At 44.3% G+C, this 19,611-nt stretch overlaps 1 protein-coding gene across 1 annotated transcript in view; it reads right to left on the reverse strand.

Annotated features, from left to right (window-relative positions):
* PRKACB (protein kinase cAMP-activated catalytic subunit beta) overlaps positions 1-19,611 on the reverse strand; it is a 121,649-nt gene that overhangs the window by 59,755 nt on the left and 42,283 nt on the right. The gene's annotated exons all lie outside the window — the stretch shown is intronic.

Here is a 19,611-nt window from a genome sequence, read left to right on the forward strand (position 1 = left end):
CCACTTGCTGAGTAAGGTATTACCCAGTGACAGTACTGGGGCAGATCCCAGCCCTTAGTAAAGAAATATATGCATTTTCCAGCCATCCAAGAAGAAAAACAGAAGGCAATGGAAAGACTTAATTAGCCTGAAACTTTATACACTTAATATATCTGGGAATACCAGGCAATAAGTTGTACTGTGCTGGTCACAGTTCTTTTCTTAGTCATTTCCACCTATTTTGGAGGGCTGCTATCGGTCTCCCCCCACCACCCCGAACACACTTGGTCCCAGCCAACCTGTTGCTGGGACCCTATCGCTCTCCCCTCTATGAGAATTCAGGGGACTGTAAAAGGAGGGTGGGGGGATTGGTTCCACACTGTAACCCTTCTATAACACATACCTGCACTGGACATCTACCACTTTTTTTAAGTTACTAAGCTGCAACACTTTGACCAAAACTCCCTGCCTACCCTACCAGGTCCTGACCTGCTGTGGGGAAAGCAAAAACAAGAAAAAACTACACCACCCCACCTTGGCCAATCGGGCATTGAGGGAAAAATTCCTTCCTAGCCCCTAAGAAAAAGGTGATTAGTATAATGCCCACAGTAGATCATGAAGAACAAATCCACTCCTACTCTAATTCCATTGGTGGGAGAGCAGGTGCTAACCAGCTCAACTGCAGTGAGAGAAGGCTTCCCCAGAACTGCCAGGGGTATAAATATTTCCCCCTCTCCTGGAAGGGCAGTGGTCAATACCTTCTATTGGACCAACTTCTGCTGGTGAAAGAGACAAACTTTCATGCTTACAGAGAGCTCTTCTTCGGGTCTGTGAAAGGTACTCCAAGCATCACAGCAAAATGCAAGATGGAACAGACAGTTTAGCATAAGTAGCTCGCACATATTCTAAGGCAGTGGTTTCTCAACCTTTTCAGACTACTCTCTCTCTTTCAGGAAGCTGATTTGTCTGGTGTACTCCACATTTCACCTCACTTAAAAACTACTTGCCTACAAAATCAAACCTAAAAAATCTAAAAGTGTCAGCATACTATTACTGAAAAATTGCTCATGTTCTCATTTTTACCATATAATTATAAAATAAATCACAACCCCCAGGTTGAGAAACACTGATATAGAGCAGTATAAACAAGTCATTGTCTGTATGAAATTTTAGTTTATACTGACTTTGCTAGTGCTTTTCATGTACCCTGTTGTAAAACTAGGCAACTATCTAGGTGAGTTGACGTGCCTCCTAGAAGACCTCTGTGTACCCAGAACCACTGTTTTAAGGGACCATTCAAGATAGCACATATTCTGGACCACTCTAACTACTTATGCTAGACAATCAGTTCCACCTTGTATTTAGCTGTCCTGCTCCGAGTACCTTTCCCAGGCCTGAAGAGCTCTGTATGGCTTGAAAACTGGTCTCTCTCACCAACAGAAGTTGGTCCAATAAGAGATATTACTCCACCCATCTTGTCCCTCTAATATCCGGGGACTGACACAAATACAACTGCACTGCATACGTCTAGTTCAACTCTATTGAAAGATCTGCCCCTATTTTTCTCCCCGTAAAGCCCTATTTATAGCTTTCAAATGTTTGCAGATATACAAATTCCAGTCCTATGATTCTATGACACATTCTGGGATTGTACTTTAAATCCATTTGATAATGTCAGACAACTTTTGCACAACACAATCTATGACAAAATGGATACATTTTTAACAAAACAAGATCAAGACAATGTAGCCAAACATGTGGAGGAGAAGCGTTTTGGTTTGGTGTTTGGAGGGCTGTTTGCATGGGGGCTTAAAAATTCCATTGGCTCCTGGTAAGTAAGATGAGTTTTTGAGTGACTACCATCAACTTCAAAAACATAACCTTATACATTCCTCAAAGCAGCCAGCAGTCAAGGAAAGGTAGAACAGTAAAGACATCCTGTCCACCAGTGTAGTAACCAAGTGACTCGAGAATTGAGGGGAAGAATAGAAATAGGTGGTATTTGAGGGTTGAAAAGGGAAGTCCTTCTCAGAAAGCTTGATAACAACAAAGGTAAGGTTTATTCCCCGCACTTTTTCCACAGAGTTCACATTCTTCCTTTTCTTCTCTTCTCTCTCCTCCCACTCCTCGATACATCCTGGGAACTGTAATTCCTGGACTCAAAGCTACAAGAACCACCTAGGAACAAACTTACAAATAGTCACAATGTTTGTGAGTAGCTATGTGCACTGACCTAGAAACAACAGGTTGGTTTAAAATATTCCAGGAACCTATGGTGCTCCCAGAAAGGATCTAGATCAGCAAGCTAGCAGAAATCCCAGCATCCTTCTCTTTTCTAGTAAGTAGGGGAGAGTGGTTTCTTCCCAGGTCTCCTTTCTGGACAGCCCTCTTACAAGCCCATCTTTCATACTTAAGAGTTACTTAAGAGGTGGTGCTCTCCTGAAGGTGGAACATATTTGGCTTTACTTGTACCAGGACTTCAGTTTGCCAATCAACACTTTTGCCTTACAATAATTGAAATTTAACAGGGAGCCTATTGTATGGGGGAGAATGGGGACAGGCTACTTGGCTGGACTACATCTCCCATGATGCACCCCAGAGGGACACATGACTCCACTGATATGGTCACCTGGAGCCACACTGCATTGTGGGAGATGTAGTCCTCCAAGGAGCCCAGTACACAGAAGACAATGACAGGTTTCAGAGTAACAGCCATGTTAGTCTGTATTCGCAAAAAGAAAAGGAGTACTTTTCTTTTTCCGATGAAGTGAGCTGTAGCTCACGAAAGCTTATGCTCAAATAAATTGGTTAGTCTCTAAGGTGCCACAAGTACTCCTTTTCTTTTTGAGAAGACAATGAGGGGCCTGAATTACAACTCCAGTAAAGCAAGAAAAATGCAACTGAATGTTGACCTGACTCAAAACGAAGCATTTGGGTCAATAAAACAAAGTACTTCAATTTCAGGAATGTCAAAATATTTTGTTTCAATTGACTATGTCAAAAATAATGTTTCAACATTTCCAAATCAAAATTCTTGGAAATTTGCATTTCAGAAAAATATCTTAATTCCAACATTTTGTGTTTTGGAAAAACAAATATTGAAATGTCAAAATTTTCCATGAGACAGAAATTCTGAATTTCAATCAGTGCTAGTTATGAGTGTTTAAGAATATTTTTAACATATTCCAAAATTCCTGGGAAAAAGGTTTATCAATACTAAAAATGAAAACTGTTGGCACTGAGATTTTAAATAGAAATTTCTGCTAGATCTAGGGCAAAAGTTCTTTAGGTCTTTACAAAACTTTCACAATGCTAACAGCTGTAGGAGGAAGTTATCAATGGGTCATTTAGCCTGAAGGAAGTCAGAAACTATTTGCACCTTTCTTGATCCTATACCCAACTCCCTATAAACATTGTCCAGTAGATGACTCAACGGATCTCCTTGCATATATGTGGGCTTGGAAGGATTAGATTTTTGATAGTAGACCTTGATTTCGTTGTGCACTCACAAATCAACAAAACAAAATTTTTATTGATAATAATCAAAATGTACAAACAGGCGAAGTAAGAAAAATGCTAACCTAAGAGTTTGCTTTAAAAATATTTACTTTGTATATTTTGACATGTGATGTTGACAATGTGTATTTTAAACAGTTATAAAGCTTTAAAATTTATTGAATCTCAATGTCTGTGGTTAAATAAATTAGTGTGGACCTCCCCCACATAATTTATGTAGTTTCAGAGTAACAGCCGTATGCATCCGATGAAGTGAGCTGTAGCTCACGAAAGCTCATGCTCAAATAAATTGGTTAGTCTCTAAGGTGCCACAAGTACTCCTTTTCTTTTTGATAATTTATGTGATAAATCATTTATGTGATGAATTTTTGAAAACTCATGAATCTTGCCAAATTTAGCAAATCTCCCATTGACTGGTAAAACATTTTATTGCTTGAAAGATGTCATCAACACTTACTACCACCAAATTATATAATAATGGGAAATTATAAAAAGGGGAAAATTGTTTAACATATCTGAATTACAAAATGCTGTGGGGTCCCTTTATAAGCAGCATTAACACAATTACAACTTGTTAATCAAAGCATAGACAGTATTATATGCCCTAATTTTATATGCCCTAAAATATTTTGAATACTGTATAATAATAAGAATACTAAAGTATGTGTGAGATAAAGACATGAGTAAATATATATTATGTAATAATCCCTTCCCAGTTGTGTTTGAAAGCCCCAAGGAAGTCATATAAAGCCAAAATAGTTACATTATTGTTTTATAACTGAGAATAACAATTCTTCTTAGAAAATTTGAGTGTTAGTAGCAAGTATCTGAACAAGTGAAACCTTGCTTATGCTCTGCAAGTTGTCAATTTACAAAAGAGACTAGAGAGAGTTGGGGGGATAGGTAGGCTACTTTTTGGAGAGGCAGATACTGCTTCTCTACAAAGAGCGCTTCATTTTTGAGAGAGTGGAGTTTGCTTTTTTGTATTCAAAATGGACAGTATTTGCTAACACTCTACATATTTTAATTGTTTTCCATCTTAAATGCATGAAAATAATGCCCAAAGTTGGCACGCTGCTTTTGGCATACTGTAAAAGTATTAGTAATTAAACATGGTAATAAAACCAAATCCTAGCCAAAGATTATCTATACATAATATTTTCCCCTTCTTAGACCCAACATGCCAAATTTCAACTCCAATCAAGATTTATAATCAAACTGTTAATCTGTTAAAGTAGGTTTTTAAAAACAGATGGTTTAATACAAAAATAAAAATACTACAGTAACAAGTGGCACAGAAATACCTACAAGTAAAATATATACAGCAAAATAAATAATCCCACTATTTAATAATGCCTGAGATTAAATCCGTGCAGTTTTAAATCAAAAAGTGTATCTTTTCCACAAAGATTTTAACCCTTGTTAGAAAGTTCCACTGTGATGAGTAATATAAAGTTGGGCCTGCAGTACTTCTATAAATAGTAATGCTCAGAGGAAGTTGTTGCTATGGAAATGGTGATCATATTTCTATTTTAATTCGGAAGATCTCTACTGGCATCTACTGCAAGGAAGTTTAACTACAGCAGTCAGTGACAAAAAATGCTTACTTAGGAAATCCATCTATGCTAAAGCATGTAGGCTGTCATGTTCCAGTAGCATTAAACATTTCAGTTTTACATGGTGGCTACAAAAGGAATGAGTAAGATAATTCTGAATAGCTAAGAATATGCAGAAGCAAAAAAAAGTAAAACTTGAACTGTACAGTGTTCAGCATGTGATAATAAAGAGCAAGCTAATAGTTATTTGCATTATTTTCCCTTTCAGTTTAGCTCTTGAGAATTTGCTAAATTAATAATCCAAGACAATTAGGCTCTTCATTTGTCCACAGAACATTACAACCTGAACAGCGGGAGTATAAGTTTCCCCATCCACAGCTCTACTAATGGGCTTCACTTCATTGTTTTGAAGTAAATAGCCTTTAAGACAGAGGTTCTCTACCTAGGAATCATGATCCCAAGTTTAGTCACATGTGGGTAGTTGGGTTGCAGGCAAAATCCTCCATTAAAAAGAAAAACTAACCTGTTTGTTAGAAGATGGCCACTAGCATCCAATGAGAAAGTCACCACCTAGCATCCAATGAGAAAGTCACCACCTCTTAAAGCGGCCACCTCAGCTCTAACATGACTCCCCTAACCCTGCCTGGCTCCTGTTGCAGTATCGCTGACGACTGCTCTCCACCTTACTTAAGCGATACATTCCTCACACTTCAGTAGGATGGTGGAGAAAAAAAAAATCTACAATTGAAAGAGTCAACTCTGGCAAGAGAAGGAAGCTAGGGTGTCCTTCCTATTTCCTCCTCTCCAAAAATCCCAGCACCAATGAACTCTGACCCCACCTACAACACCTCTGATTTAGTAACCCCCACATCAAGTACTTCCTCAAACCCTAACCCAGCACCTATTGCCTCCAGCATACCGCAACCCAGTACCCACTTAGTAGCTCAAACCCAGCACTCCTTTTCCAGCACCATCCAATATCTAACCTACAGCACTGTCTCTTGCAGTAACTCCAGATGACTGTGGATGCAACCACAAAGTATTGTGGAATTGGGTTTTAGGAGAAACAAGAGTTGGTTTTGGGTTGACAGGTAGAGAAAAGTTGAGAAACCTGTTGTAGGCATCAGTTCCATTTCCATGGCAAATTCAGTCACCCGCCACTCTACTGAGATCGTCGATAATTCTATTTTGTATGAAATGAGGTATGGACACATGCCTTTTAGAAAATGAACTAATACCATCAACTCATTTAATTTTTGGTCTCTATAAGCGTTGTCAACTTCTGCCATTTTTTTGTCTGATATTGGTGTTCTTAAAGCCCCTGCTACTGGAGTCAAGTAATTACATGAGAATCCAACATTCATTTTAAGATACATTTAAATTTCTAGCCTTCAAGTGGTGAAACCTTGAAAATGCGAACCCTAGACTCAAGACCCAGAAAGCAAATAAGTACTCCAAATTTATTATTTTTTATTATTAATTTTAAACTGCTATAGTAGTGCACAATCAACCTAATAATAAGACTAAAAGTACTACCATTATATCATTTCTTAGTTTGCAGTCAGCTATGTGAAGATAGTATGTGATCTCTGAGGACAGGATCCTCTTCTTTGTAACTGGCTGACTTGTAAGCAGTGATTCGGGGGAAGTTAAGGGTGTTCAGGCATTCTTCAATTGTGCGTTTTCAGGATAACTTATTTTAAGAAGTTTCCATGATCAAGGTTTTTTCACCCCAAAAGAAACGCAGATATCTAGGACTTTAACTCAAGCTTAAGAATTATTTTTTGCTTGAGAATTTCTCTCTTCTTTGTAGTCAAAATCAGAGTTTAAGGGCAGAAGTGACCACCAGAATCATCTTGTCTGACTTCCTGTATATCACAGGTCATCAGCATCACCCAGCATCCACATACTAAACCAAACAATGGAAATAAGACCAAAGTAAAAGAGACCCACAGGAGACGAGATTATTATGTACCACAAGCAGAAAATAGGAGGAACTGAGGTGCACCACTTCTTGAGGCCCCTGCAATGGCAGGGAAATGATTAAATAAGATATATCCAGATAATCCTGGCAAGTGACCTGCACCCACATGCTAAAGAGAAAAGTGATAAAACCCTAAGCACTCTGCCCATCTGACCTAGGAGAAAATTCCTTCCTTTCCACACATATGGCAAATCAATTAGACCCTGAGCATGTGAGCATGAAGCAGCCAGCCAAGCTCCTGAAAGAGATAATGCTCAGTACCAAACCAGAGCCCTGGTCCACCCGACCCAGTGTGCCATCTTCAGTTCTGGCCATTCCTGATGTTTCAGAGGAAGGAGATAAAAAGCCTCTATGAGATACCCAGAATACAATCTAGACTAGTGAGCAGCTATGTCACTCCTGCCCTCTAACCTGTGGTGCCCTTTATACTGCTGTTGCCTCCACTCCTAGACTGCTCACAATCAGCCTCTAGCATGGACGTTACTCCCAGCTATGTCTGTGTGCACTTTCAGCCTACCAGTCACACCCTGGCTTTTACCAACAAGAATTATACTGAGTGACCCCAGTTCCAGATTTTTCCCCAGAAATGTAGGTCTTGTATTGCCCAGCCCTCTCCTGGGCAATACAAACTCATATATAGACCGCCTTTTTATTAATAGACATGATATGCACAAATCCTGTTATCCCAGATGGAGTTTCCCAAACACTTCAATTCAAACACACTGATTTAGATAAAACAATAAAACAAGTTTATTAACTACAAAGAGAGAGGTTTTAAGTGAATACAAGTAACGAGGCATAAAAGTCAGAAATGGTTACAAGAAAAATAAAGATAAACCACAACTAATGCCTAACAAACTGTTTTAAATTCAAAGCAAAGTTTTCCCTCACCACATGTTCTCAAGAGTTTTACTGGCCAAACTTCTTCAGTGTAATGGCTGCTTCCTTTGTTCCTTCTGATGCAGTGAATCAATGGAGAGAAAGAGAGAGAGGAGGAGGAAGGAAGGGGTGGTCTTGGGGTGTCTCCCCTTTCTGTTTATATAGGGTGACCATATTTCTCTATGCTGAATACGGGACACCTGGTAAAATTACTTGTATTCAAGTGAGTTCAGTGACAATCAAACAGAACTATGCAGTATAAACATTCAAATTAACATCAAGTTGACAGAGCCCCCGTTAAAAAGAAATACTGAGCAAGTTGGATTCTGTTTATTTACCTTCTTATCGTTAAGGCTTTAGGGTTCACACAGGGAGACGTGATACACACACTCCTATACACCCTTCTCACATGGGGATGGGGTGTGACCAACTGAGCCTCCCCGCCCTGCCCAGTGCTCTCCACCCTGTGCCAGTGCTGTGCAGAGTTTTGGCACACGCAGGGTTCTGCTCCTCCTGGCCAGTCCCCCAGGCCGGAGGGTCTTGGGCTTTCCCGGGGCACTGGCCCAGCCAGTGGCAGTGGGGGAAGGAAGGAGCCTGCTAGCCAGGCTGCTGCTGAGCTGAGAGCTCGGACCAGGGGCTGGTTCTCTGCACAGCACTGGGAGCGGGATGCGCCCTGCCGGGGGGATATAAACAAGCAGCAGGGCTGGGGAGGTGAAGGAGCAAAGCAGGGAGAGGACAGCGAGAGGGGGAACACATAAAGGGCCGATGGATGGGCAACAGAGGCAACACTTAACCGGATGTTGCCTGGCACCTGCCCACACTCACCAGCCACTGCAGCTCACAGCGCACAGCCAGTGCCAGCCGGAAATGGGACAGGGGTGTGGGGCCCTGCTGGCCAAAAGCCAGCACCCAGCAGGAGCTGTGCTGATGGACCAGCAGGGGAAGCAGCGTGGCCCCGCGTGCTGCAGCTTTGCTCCATCACCAGCCTTGCACACACACCCCCATCGTTGGCCACTGGACTCCCCACTCTCCCATTTGCCGCTAGTAGGCGGGCACCTGGTGAGTAGGGATCTGGCCAACAGCAGGAACCGCCAGCACTGATGGGGTGGGGAAGACAGAAAATATGGGACAATTTGCCCGTTTTTAAGAAAAAGTCAGGACACTTGCAGGACAGCTTAAATACAGGACTGTCCCTTTAAAAATGGGATGTCTAGTCACCTTATGTTTATAGTCCTCTACCTCCTTTGAGAAGCAACTCCCAAAGTCCATTTGGATAGGAACACCATGCTGTTTCTTTGCTAAAATGTAGATTTTTCGCCCAGGCCCCTTCCCCATTTCCTGCCAAAGAACAATCACTTAGCAGGTAATGGCCCATTGACCTTGTTTAGGCATTAGTGTGCCCTTTGTCTCTGAGGAACTGGTTAGGCCACTCCCAAGACTTGGAACATGTTATAAGATTTTACGGTACATGTATTACTAAAACATTACATACAGTGTTGCTACATGTTTTACCAGGACAATAGTGATCAGCAAATTATGAGTTTTCAAATGATACCTCACAGGTATACTTTGTACAAAAATTATTACAATAGTGTGCAAGGGGTGAATACAGGGGTACAGTCTGTTACAGCCTTCAAAAGTACATCAGGGAGGGGGTGGCCAGCTGACACTATGACGCATGAGCTTTAGGGACATAAGATATAAACCGGAAGCAAGCCCCAGTACTGTTGACCAATGTCGTTACACAACTGCACTCATAAATTTTTCTGGCTTTTTCTCAAAAATAATTAAGCCATTTGCCCCCATAACACCTATTAGGCATCTGTTCCTGAACCTTTCCCTCTAACAGTTAGAGACATTCTTCTAATTTCCAGCCTGAATTTGTTTATGGCCAACTAACACCCATTTATTCTTGTGCCAACATTGTCCTTTAGCTTAAATAGCTCTTCACCCTCGCTGGCATTTACCCCTTCCTCCCACCCCTTCACCTCCAAGTGTATTTACCGTGAGCAATCATAACCCTTATCAGCCTTCTTTTTGTGACAGCCAAGCTTTTCCAGGCTCCTTTTATAAGATAGGCCCTCCATTCCCCAATCATCCTAGTAGTTCTTCTCTGCCCCTGTTCCACTTTAAATTAATTTCTCTTAAACATGGATGACGAGAAATGTACAGAGTATTCCAAATGAGGTCTTACCAATGCATTGTACAATGCCCCAAAACTTTCCAGAGAAGTTCTACCCCATAAGAAGACCATGCCTATGAAACTTCAGATGGATCACTTCAGTTTGGATGAAGTTAGGAGGATTAAAATAAATGTTATTATAGGAAGATATCTTAAATTTAACTACTTAAACTTGTATATCCACATTGTAAAAAAAAAAAATTCTCAGAGCCATCAAAGAGATAGCAGAATACCTCCATAATAATTGTTTAAATACTTGGGATCGTTAAGGAAAAGTTAGCACATGTGACTCCATTTTTGTTTGGGGCCCACCATTGTCTATAAGCAAGCACATCATACACCAGGAGGAGTGATCCTTATATACTGAATCCCTGTGAAAATTTTCCTCCTTGTTTCTAGCCTGCCTTGACTTCCAGTATCTGTTTTTTGTCAGTCTCTAACTCCCTATCTCTTGGCCTTTGATGTGAGGTCTCCCATCCTGATAATAAAAGTTACTGATGCATGGCTTTAGGACCATGCTGTGTAATTAACATACTGGTCTAGCACGAGGAATGCACCAAGCAGGGATAGGTGGTAGATAAGAAAACGGTTTGTTTATTGGCTAAGGTTTCCGATGCACGAGGGCAACATGCTTTGCTAAAAAGTATATAACCTTTGTATAATCTGTATTCAGGGTCCCCTCCTGGCTAGCAGGGGGGCACCATGCTCGAGCGTAATAAACTTAGTGTCTTTTGGGAACTCTGCAGTTGTGGACTTTGTTTATGTGCCTCAGCCTAGATTCGAACTGTGCGTGACTTATCAGGTATAATTCGCAGCATTGGTGTGCGTGTCTTACCAGGTGTAATTCGTAACATTTGTGTGCGTGTCCTATCAAGTATAATTCGCAGCAGTTGTGTGCGTGTCCTCTCAGGTGTAATTCGTAACAGTTTTGGTGACCACGAAGGGACTCTAGGCTCGCCCTAACAAGCGAGACTACACTCCTCCTCTCGGACAGCTCCAGCCGGCACAGGGTGAGTTCACCTTTGAGAACTCTGGGGGGGGGGGAGGGGCTGTGAGCCATCGCTTAGGCGATAAGGTGGCACATTTGGTGTCCTTTTGGTAGCCCATTATGGGTTCTGGGCAGAGTGTAAGTAAGGGGACCCCTTTGGCTGAAATTCTCGAGAATTGGGGGAATATTTCTGGTACCATGGGTTAGGTAGGAAGAAAGCTGTTATTTTATGTAAGGTTGAGTGGCCAGCACTAACAACTCAAACATCTATTGAATGGCCACCAGATGTGTCCTTTGCTGGAGATACATTAACAGCGCTTAGGAGGAGGCTGGAGGACAAAGCTCCAGCCCAGATGGATTATTGGTATGTATGGGACAACTGGGCTTATGCGCGTGCGAAAGGATGTCCTCTTTCCTCCTCCTTTTCCTATCTATCTCAGGGGTTTTCAGCCCCGCTCTGTGCTATGCCTGTTTCTTCTCCTCCCCGGCCTGCTTCTGCCCCTCCCCCGGCTTACCCTCGGCTTTCTGACTTATGCCTATCATCTCCTTGCTCGCCACCCCCCTGCCCGTACGGGTCCACCACTGACCCGCCAGTTACTCGGCAAGCTCCCCTCATTCAGCAACCCCTTGTTACTTATGGTACAGACTGGAGTGAATGGCTAACCTTCCCCTATGTTCAACGCCCCTTTGGCCCAGGCGATTTAGTAACATGGCAACAGTAGATGCCTCGCCTACGTGACGATCCAGAGAAGGTTCTGCAAACCAATCGGTCTGTATTTACCGCATTTAATCCTACATGGGGAGATGTCCAGGTAATCCTAGACACACTTTTTACCCCGACGAGAAATATTCCATTCTGGATGCTAATAGGCGCTGGGCAGGGGAGAATAGTACCCGGGCTTCTTGGCCCCTGACTGATCCCAGTTGGAATCCTAATGTGCTTACTCAAATGGGCCTTTTAAAGGCGGGTAGAAGCAGTCTTTTAGAAGCTATACGCAAAGCTGGTAGTAAAACAGCTAACTGGTCTAAAATCCGTGAATGTCAGCAAGAGCTTACTGAGCAACCCTCTGCCTTTTTGGCCCGGTTGTCCAAACAAGTTTGTGTATATGGGGGCAGTATAAACCCTGAGGCGGAGGAAAACCGTCCTATGATGGTCTCCTTTTATGTTGATCAGGCAGCATCAGATATAAAAAAAAATTTTTCTAAGCATGTGCCTGGTTGGCCAGGAAAACCCCTCCAGGAAGTAGTCTGCCTGGCCACCTTTGTGTTTAATGGCAGGGACGAGGAGAAAGCACGGAAAAAATGTAAACAGAAGAAGGAGGAAGTAAGTATGTTAGCTGCTGCCTTGCAGGTTCCTTCAGGAAACCAGCATTGGCAAGGGCGCGGAGAGATGAGGGGAAGAGGGCATGGACGGGGGACAGGAGGAGGGGGAGGTTCGGGTAAAGTAAGGGACGGAAATTGTAATTATTGTAAGCAACCAGGGCACTGGAAAAGGGAGTGTCCCCTGCTTCCCCGAGGGGCTCCTTGGAAGAGCCAGGTAGAGGCTAATCCTTTTCCCCCTAACGTCCCCCAGAACCTTGTTAACCCCCAGTGACTAAAGGCGGAGGTTTTGGGGACTCTGGGAGAGTTGGAATGGGACTTGGGGTTACAGTCGCAAATTTATTTGAAAGTTGGGGAACAGCTTGTGCCTTTTCTAGTAGATACTGGGGCCACCCTCTCCACTTTAACTTTTGTTCCGGGCTCTCTGTCCGATACCAAGGTTTGGGTGCAGGGTATAGAAGGCAATCCCTGCCCGGTTCCTTAATCCTACCCTGTCCCTATCGAGCTTGGTTCTTTAAAGCTATCACATAAGTTTGTTGTAATGCCGTAGGGCCCCGTGAACCTCCTCGGGTGGGATGTGCTGGGCAAATTGGGGGCACACATATATTGTGCCCCCGAGGGGCTCCGCATGTCCATTCCGGACTCGGCGGTTGCGTCTCTTATGGCATCGGTTACCCCTATTCCTGGTGTGCCCTCTGAATTGTCCAGTGTTCCCCACATTTTGTGGAGCACAAATCCTACTGATGTGGGTCTTCTTAAATCAGCCATTCCAGTGAGTCTGGAAACAAGGGGCGGACCGCCTCCATCCGTAAAACAATACCCCTTGCCGAGGGAGGCGGAAGAAGGCATCTCACTTCTTATTGATAGCTATTTGACTCAGGGGGTTTACTCCCCTGAAGTTTGCCCTGTAATACTCCCATTCTTCCAGTAAGGAAGCCTAAACCGGGACCAGACAGGCGTCCAGTCTATCCATTTGTTCAGGATCTACGGGCTATAAATAGTTATGTTATAGCCCCCCATCCAGTTGTCCCTGATCCGAGCACCATTCTAACACTGATTCCTCAGTCAGCCACTTGCTTTACTGTCATAGATTTGTGTGCAGCATTTTTCAGTATCCCTTTGCACCCTGATTCTCAATATTTATTCGCATTTACCTGGAAGGGTCAGCAGCTAACATGGATGCGTCTTCCCCAGGGGTTCTCAGAATCCCCCACTATTTTTTCCTGGATTCTCACCGAGGATTTAAAAGACATTGTTTTGCCTAGTTTGTCTGTCCTGGTTCAGTATGTGGATGATTTGTTAATTGCCGCCTCAGATCATAATGCATGTTTAATTGACTCTGTTGTTTTGCTTACTGCAATAGCTAATAAGGGTCATCGTGCATCTCCATCTAAGTTGCAGCTGTGCCTAGATCACGTAATTTATTTGAGCTTTGTAATTAGGCCTAGTGAGTGCTTACTCTCCCCTGATAGGGTGCGGGCAATCCAGGATTATCCGCGTCCGACTACCAAAAAGCAGTTACTGGCTTTCCTGGGGGCTGCGGGGTTCTGCCGACCCTGGGTCATGGCTTTCAGGGAATTGGTGAAACTGTTAGTTCGAGCTGCTACAACACTGACCCTCGATCCTGTCTCCTGGACCCCGGAAATGGAAGACGCTTTTAAATCCATCAAAAAGGCTCTGATCTCTGCGCCCGCCTTGGGATTCCCGGATTACAGTAAACCATTTTCTCTTTTCACTCACGAACGGCAAGGGGTGGCTAGCGGCGTCCTTTTGCAATACCTGGGGGATCGCCCACGCCGCGTAGCCTATTACTCAGTACAACTGAACCCTGTTATTCAGGGCTCTGTTTCCTGTGTACGGTCTGTTCCTGCTGCTGCTGTCATGGTTGAACGGTCACGACCTATTGTTTTGGGGCACCCTCTGACTGTCTGGGTCCCTCATGAGGTTAAAATTCTCTTAAAACAGCATTCTACACAGGCATTGTCTCCACAGCGGGCTCACAAATATGAACTAATCCTGTTGGCCGCTGACAACGTTACTTTACGCTGCTGTAATGTCCTCAATCCACCCACAATGCTACCCCTCCCGGAAGACGGTACCCCTCACCATGTATGCATGGATGTCGTCGCGCAGGATGGTAAGCCCCGCCCAGATTTAGTGGACTCCCCTTTAGTTGAGCCCGATTTACTTCTTTTCACAGATGGATCCTCGTACTATTTAGATGGCCACCGGGTCTCGGGCTATTCGGTTACCTCTCAGGCAGACGTTATCGAGGCTGCCCCCCTACCACCTTCCTTCAGCGCCCGGGGTGCAGAGTTAAACGCGCTTACCAGGGCTTGTTTATTGTCTTCAGGAAAAACTGTTACCATCTATATGGACTCTAAGTATGCTTTTGGTGTTTGTCATGCTACAGGCCAGCTCTGGAAGCAACGAAGATTTTTAACCTCCTCAGGCACAAAAATCGCTAATGGCCCTCTAATCTCTGCCCTTTTAGAAGCTATTCAGGCCCTTCGCCAGGTGGCGGTGGTTCATTCTTATGCGCACAGGCAGTCTAACAGTTTTGTATCTCAGGGCAACGCATTAGCTGATTCAGCCACAAAGGCTGCAGCTCTACAGCCCCTTCTGATTTCGGCTTCCCTCCCCCTGGATGTGTCCTTCCCACCTGCTGACTGGACACTGCTGTATGCTGAAGTATCCTTGGAGGAGCTGCACGACTGGAAACGCTGGGAGGAATCTGAGGGCCCCGATAAGGTTTGGCGAATCGGGAACAAACCTATTCTCCCCCGCCGTTATCTACTCCCAGCTGCTCATTATTTTCATTCCCTGGGTCACGCTAGTATTCAGGGCACGGTGGCTGCCATACTAAAGTTTTGGGCAGCACCGCATGTTTATCCCACGGTAAAGCGGGTTCTTGGCTCCTGCCCTACTTGCCTGGCCTTCTCTGCTAAGACTCGGCTAGATGCCAACTCAAAGGTGGGGAGACCCTGGGCAAACTTCCCGTTTCAGCGCTTGCAGATGAACTACGCAGAAATGTCTAAATGCTCAGGGTTTCACCACCTCCTTGTTATAGTGGACCAACTTTCCAGATGGCCTGAAGCAATACCAACCAGAAAGGCAAATGCAAGATCTGTGGTCAAGTTCTTAATGAAAGACATTGTACCCAGGTTTGGTGTCCCTGAAGTTATTGATTCAGATCAGGGCTCACACTTTACCGCAAAAATTTACTGCAAAAAAAAAAAACAAAACAAAAACCTGTACCGGTGCTTGGGGATTATCCGACAATTACACACCCCGTACCACCCCCAGTCTGCAGGTCAAGTGGAACGCATGAACCGAACAATAAAGACAATGGTAGCAAAGTTTTGTAAGGAGACTAGACTTAAGTGGCCAGAGGCCTTGCCTATAGTTTTATGTCATATAAGACGAACGCCACGCATGCCTTTAGGCCTGTCCCCATTTGAGGTGCTGTTTGGGAGACAAGCTTTAGTCCCGGGAACTTATGTTCCTGTACATGCTAGCCTCTTAGATGGAGATAAAACTTTGGCCAGATATGTTGCTAGACTGCAGAAGGAGCTGACTGACAACCAGTCTGAAGCTCAGTTGTTTCAAACCGCACCCTTAGGGTTACAGGTTCATTCCTTTAAACCAGGGGATTGGGTAATGGTAAAAGAAATCCCCCGCACCGACCCCCTGGAACCCCGGTGGGAGGGGCTGTGCCAGGTTCTGTTATGTACTTATTCTGCTTTAAAAGTTGCAGGTAAAAGTTCCTGGATTAACCATAGCTACGTCAAGTTGGCGACGGAACCCCCACCTCACCCTGGCGAGCCAGCAGACGAGCCACTTCACGAATGAACACTACAACCAACCCATGGACTGAGCTTTCCAGTTACTGGGACCTTCACAGCCCACCAGGACTTTTTGTGTTCCTGTTTATTAGACTTACATTGGGGGTAGTGTTTTTTGTATAGTACAGGGAAGGATGTCGACATTGGTATGGTTTGCCTGGGGGGTCCTCTCCCTATTCCCAAGTCCAGTACAAGGATGGGAGGGCAATAGCTTCTTGAATTTCAACCCGCGCTATCAAACAGGGTGTAAATCGAACGCAGTGTTGAATTTGTATTCATACCCCCACATATTTAGGTCGGGGGTCCCGTTGGTAGGGGTACCTATCCCCCTTAATCAAACACTCCAAACTAAGCTATGGGCAAACACTACATTTAACTGGAATGTTACAATCCAAATATAGTCTATTGATGTGGTGGCCCAGAGTAATTATGCTTTATGTGTGTCTCGACGTAAGGGAATAAAAAATACAGTTTTTGTAGGGAATTTTGTGGAGTGCAAGGAAGCCACCCAAATCAGCTCTGGTGCAGGATGCCCCTCTACCTACTCCAGGACCCCGTGGCCAGTCCCCAAGGGGTCTGGCTGGTATTGGTTATGCATCACACAGCCTACAAGGTTCTCCCAGCAGAATAGTGTGGTATATGTACCTTAGGGGCTATAGTACCCGCCGAGACAGTACACCAGAACCTGACCTGGGAAGAGATCCGCAATCTAGTATGGAAGAACCGATGAAGTATTCCTTTAAACCCCCTTTCTCAACAGCCCAAAGGCTTTCACTCCTTTGTGCGTTGGTTTCTGCCACGGTTGGGAGTAAGCGAGCTGGAAAAAGCTATAGTTAACATTTCAGCTGCTTTGGAACTAATGGCAAATGCTACTGCAGATGCTCTATCTGCCCTTCAAATTGAAGTCACCCAGCTATCCCAAACTACATTGCAAAACCGCCTAGCCCTGGATTATCTCCTTGCAAATCAGGGCGGGGTTTGTGCTCTGGTCAACTCAAGCTGTTGTGTATTTGTAAATCAGCACCATAGGGTGGAAACTGACACCCACACTCTCAAGCAACAGGCAGCCCTATTCCACCACATCAGCCTCGACACTACCAGCGCCGGATTCCAGGAGGTCTGGGACAGGCTAACCTCATGGCTACCGGATGTGGCGACTTGGGGACGGCGTATTTTGTATTTACTTTTTTTGACTGTTATTGTTTTTGCGTTATTTTTTGTATGCCTACAATGCTGCGGTATGTGCTGTTGGCAGTTGCTAACCCTGCAGCGTGGTTACTCAGCCCCGATATAGCTTACTGATGTACAAAAAGAAAGGAAGGACTGTTAAGGAAAAGTTAGCACATGTGACTCCATTTTGGTTTGGGGCCCACCATTGTCTAAAGGCAAGCACATCATACAACAGGAGGAGTGATCCTTAGATACTGAATCCCTGTGAAAATCCTCCTCTGTCTCCAGCCTGCCTTGACTCCCAGTATCTGTTTTTTGTCAGTCTCTCAGAGTAACAGCCGTGTTGGTCTGTATTCGCAAAAAGAAAAGGAGTACTTGTGGCACCTTAGAGACTAACCAATTTATTTGAGCATAAGCTTTTGTGAGCTACAGCTCACTTCATCGGATGCATGCTGTGGAAAGTGTAGAAGATCTTTTTATATACACACAAAGCATGAAAAAATACCTCCTCCCACCCCACTCTCCTGCTGGTAATAGCTTATCTAAAGTGATCACTCTCCTTACAATGTGTATGATAATCAAGTTGGGCCATTTCCAGCACAAATCCAGAGTTTAACAAGAACATCTGGGGGGAGAGGGGGTAGGAAAAAACAAGGGGAAATAGGTTACCTTGCATAATGACTTAGCCACTCCCAGTCTCTATTCAAGCCTAAGTTAATTGTATCCAATTTGCAAATGAATTCCAATTCAACAGTTTCTTGCTGGAGTCTGGATTTGAAGTTTTTTTGTTGTAATATAGCAACTTTCATGTCTGTAATCGTGTGACCAGAGAGATTGAAGTGTTCTCCGACTGGTTTATGAATGTTATAATTCTTGACATCCTGATTTGTGTCCATTTATTCTTTTACGTAGAGACTGTCCAGTTTGACCAATGTACATGGCAGAGGGGCATTGCTGGCACATGATGGCATATATCACATTGGTGGATGTGCAGGTGAACAAGCCTCTGATAGTGTGGCTGATGTTATTAGGCCCTGTGATGGTGTCCCCTGAATAGATATGTGGGCACAGTTGGCAACGGGCTTTGTTGCAAGGATAGGTTCCTGGGTTAGTGGTTCTGTTGTGTGGTATGTGGTTGCTGGTGAGTATTTGCTTCAGGTTGGGGGGCTGTCTGTAGGCAAGGACTGGCCTGTCTCCCAAGATTTGTGAGAGTGTTGGGTCATCCTTCAGGATAGGTTGTAGATCCTTAATAATGCGTTGGAGAGGTTTTAGTTGGGGGCTGAAGGTGACGGCTAGTGGCGTTCTGTTATTTTCTTTGTTAGGTCTGTCCTGTAGTAGGTGACTTCTGGGAACTCTTCTGGCTCTATCAATCTGTTTCTTCACTTCCGCAGGTGGGTATTGTAGTTGTAAGAATGCTTGATAGAGATCTTGTAGGTGTTTGTCTCTGTCTGAGGGGTTGGAGCAAATGCGGTTGTATCGCAGAGCTTGGCTGTAGACGATAGATCGTGTGGTGTGGTCAGGTGAAAGCTGGAGGCATGTAGGTAGGAATAGCGGTCAATAGGTTTCTGGTATAGGGTGGTGTTTATGTGACCATCGTTTATTAGCACTGTAGTGTCCAGGAAGTGGATCTCTTGTGTGGACTGGACCAGGCTTAGGTTGATGGTGGGATGGAAATTGTTGAAATCATGGTGGAATTCCTCAAGGGCTTCTTTTCCATGGGTCCAGATGATGAAGATGTCATCAATATAGCGCAAGTAGAGTAGGGGCGTGAGGGGACGAGAGCTGAGGAAGCGTTGCTCTAAGTCAGCCATAAAAATGTTGGCATACTGTGGGGCCATGCGGGTACCCATAGCAGTGCCGCTGATCTGAAGATATACATTGTCCCCAAATGTAAAATAGATATGGATAAGGACAAAGTCACAAAGTTCAGCCACCAGGTTAGCCGTGACATTATCGGGGATAGTGTTCCTGACGGCTTGTAGTCCATCTTTGTGTGGAATGTTGGTGTAGAGGGCTTTTCTACATCCATAGTGGCCAGGATGGTGTTATCAGGAAGATCACCGATGGATTGTAGTTTCCTCGGGAAGTCAGTGGTGTCTCGAAGGTAGCTGGGAGTGCTGGTAGCGTAGGGCCTGAGGAGGGAGTCTACATAGCCAGACAATCCTGCTGTCAGGGTGCCAATGCCTGAGATG

The sequence above is a fragment of the Eretmochelys imbricata genome, chromosome 8 (assembly GCF_965152235.1).
Source record: "Eretmochelys imbricata isolate rEreImb1 chromosome 8, rEreImb1.hap1, whole genome shotgun sequence".
Classification (NCBI taxonomy): Eukaryota; Metazoa; Chordata; order Testudines; family Cheloniidae; genus Eretmochelys; species Eretmochelys imbricata.